The sequence below is a fragment of the Babylonia areolata genome, chromosome 31 (assembly GCF_041734735.1).
Source record: "Babylonia areolata isolate BAREFJ2019XMU chromosome 31, ASM4173473v1, whole genome shotgun sequence".
Classification (NCBI taxonomy): Eukaryota; Metazoa; Mollusca; class Gastropoda; order Neogastropoda; family Buccinidae; genus Babylonia; species Babylonia areolata.
Genome location: NC_134906.1, coordinates 3,248,848 through 3,251,347, shown reverse-complemented (window position 1 = coordinate 3,251,347; position 2,500 = coordinate 3,248,848).

The window sequence follows — 2,500 nt, the reverse complement described above, 5'->3', positions numbered from 1 at the left end:
CCAGGTCTATATTCCCCCAGGTTCATGTCTCCCTTAGTATATATTCCCCCAGGTCCATGATCCCCTCGGTCTATATCATATTCCCTCGAGTTCATGTCCCCCCAGGTCTATATTCCCCAAGATCTATGTTCCCCTGGGTCCATGTTCCCACAGTTCTATATTCCCCCATGCCTATATTCCTCTGGCCCATGTCCCCCTTGGTCTATATTCCTCAGGTCTATATCCCCCCCAGGTCTATATTCCTCATGTCTATATCCCCCCAGGTCTATATTCCTCAGGTCTATATCCCCCAGGTCTATATTCCTCAGGTCTATATCCCCCAGGTCTATATTCCTCATGTCTATATCCCCCAGGTCTATATTCCTCAGGTCTATATCCCCCAGGTCTATATTCCTCAGGTCTATATCCCCCCAGGTCTACATTCCACAAGTCTATATTCCCCGAGGCCCAGGTCCCCACGGTCTATATCCACGAGACTCACGTCCCCCAGGTCTATATCTACCAGACCCACGTCCCCCAGGTCTATATCTACCAGACCCACGTCCCCCAGGTCTATATCTACCAGACCCACGTCCCCCAGGTCTATATCTACCAGACCCACGTCCCCCAGGTCTATATCTACCAGACTCACGTCCCCCAGGTCTATATTCACCAGACATGTCCCCCATATCTATATCTACCAGACCCACGTCCATACAGGTCTACATTCCCCAAGATCCATGTCCCCTCAGGTCTACACTCACCAGACCCACGTCCCCCAGGTCTATATCTACCAGACCCACGTCCCCCAAGTCTATATCTACCTGACCCACGTCCCCCAGGTCTATATCTATCAGACCCACGTCCCCCAGGTCTATATCTACCAGACTCACGTCCCCCAGGTCTATATCTACCAGACCCACGTCCCCCAGGTCTATATCTACCAGACCCACGTCCCCCAGGTCTATATCTACCAGACTCACGTCCCCCAGGTCTATATCTACCTGACCCACGTCCCCCAGGTCTATATCTACCAGACCCACGTCCCCCCAGGTCTATATCTACCAGACCCACGTCCCCCAGGTCTATATCTATCAGACCCACGTCCCCCAGGTCTATATCTACCAGACCCACGTCCCCCAGGTCTATATCTACCAGACCTACGTCCCCCAGGTCTATATCTACCAGACCCACGTCCCCCAGGTCTATATCTACCAGACCTACGTCCCCCAGGTCTATATCTACCAGACCCACGTCCCCCAGTCTATATTCCCACAGGTCTATACTCCACAGGTTATATTCCCCGAGACGTAGGTCTCTCGAGGTCTATATTCTCCTAAGTCCATACGCCCCCCCCCCCCCCTCCCCACTGCCGCCGGCCCTCCCCCACCCCCTCCCGATCCCCCGCATACGTTATCGATCTTTTAATGTGGTGTATGCTATCGATCTTCTGATGCACTGTTGTGTATCATCGACTTCCGCCCCCCCCCCCCCCCATCCCTCCCCCCCCTCCCGGCCCCACTGATCTTCTAATGAGTTGAGGGTCTGTTGAACACGCAACGGAAATACCCGTTAACCGTAAACACACCTGCCGTGCGCAGATGGTTTTGTTATGGCCAGCGACAGTTTGTCCCGCAACACCTGCTCCTGAATAAACACGTTAATCGGGCGGTATTTAAAAAAAAAAATCCATTGCCTTGTATAAATTATGTCTGAGCTTTCACCTGTGCGCGGCTTCATATTAAGCGGCGAGCGTTCGCGTTCGTGTTGAGATGAAACAGTGCTGTGGACTAGAATACAACATCTCCCGTGTCACCCAGATTCGTGTGGTCCTGCTTTTACTAGAAAAAAACCCCAAAAAACAACAGCAGCAACAACAACAACAACATCAATAACAGCAACAACAACAATGACAGCAGCAACAGCAACAACAACAACAGTAACAACAGCAAAAGTTATATGCAGCAGCTGTGCAGATATAGTCCGCAAGACCGAGGGGGGTACCGTGCACTCTGGCTTGCAAAATGCTTTCTCCGATGTCTTGGAGGAATACCTAAAAGTTTTTAAAAGGCTGTTGTTGCACAACTTCATCATCGAATTATTTTTTATTCTGAAGCGTTTAAAAGCAAGCTCTATGCTATGGGCTTAGGTCCTAAAACAATTGCAGACATGTCCATGCGATATAGGAAGTCTGCAGGTTCCAGCAGTCACCGTCTAACTATGTCTTGAATGAAGCTTCTCTGACTGACGCTGCAGCCGTTTGTATTAGAAATACAGACAAATGGCTCTCCAGTCGATTCATCAAAATGTATAATGAAGTATGGGACTTCCTCAACCCTTGACTGGAGATTGTTTCATGTTTGCTCTTTTCTTGACGCCATTTCCTCTATTTTCTTTTACCATCAGCAGGCCCACTTTAACAGTTTCAGTTTCAGTTTCAGTAGCTCAAGGAGGCGTCACTGCGTTCGGACAAATCCATATACGCTACACCACATCTGCCAAGCAGATTCCTGACCAGCAG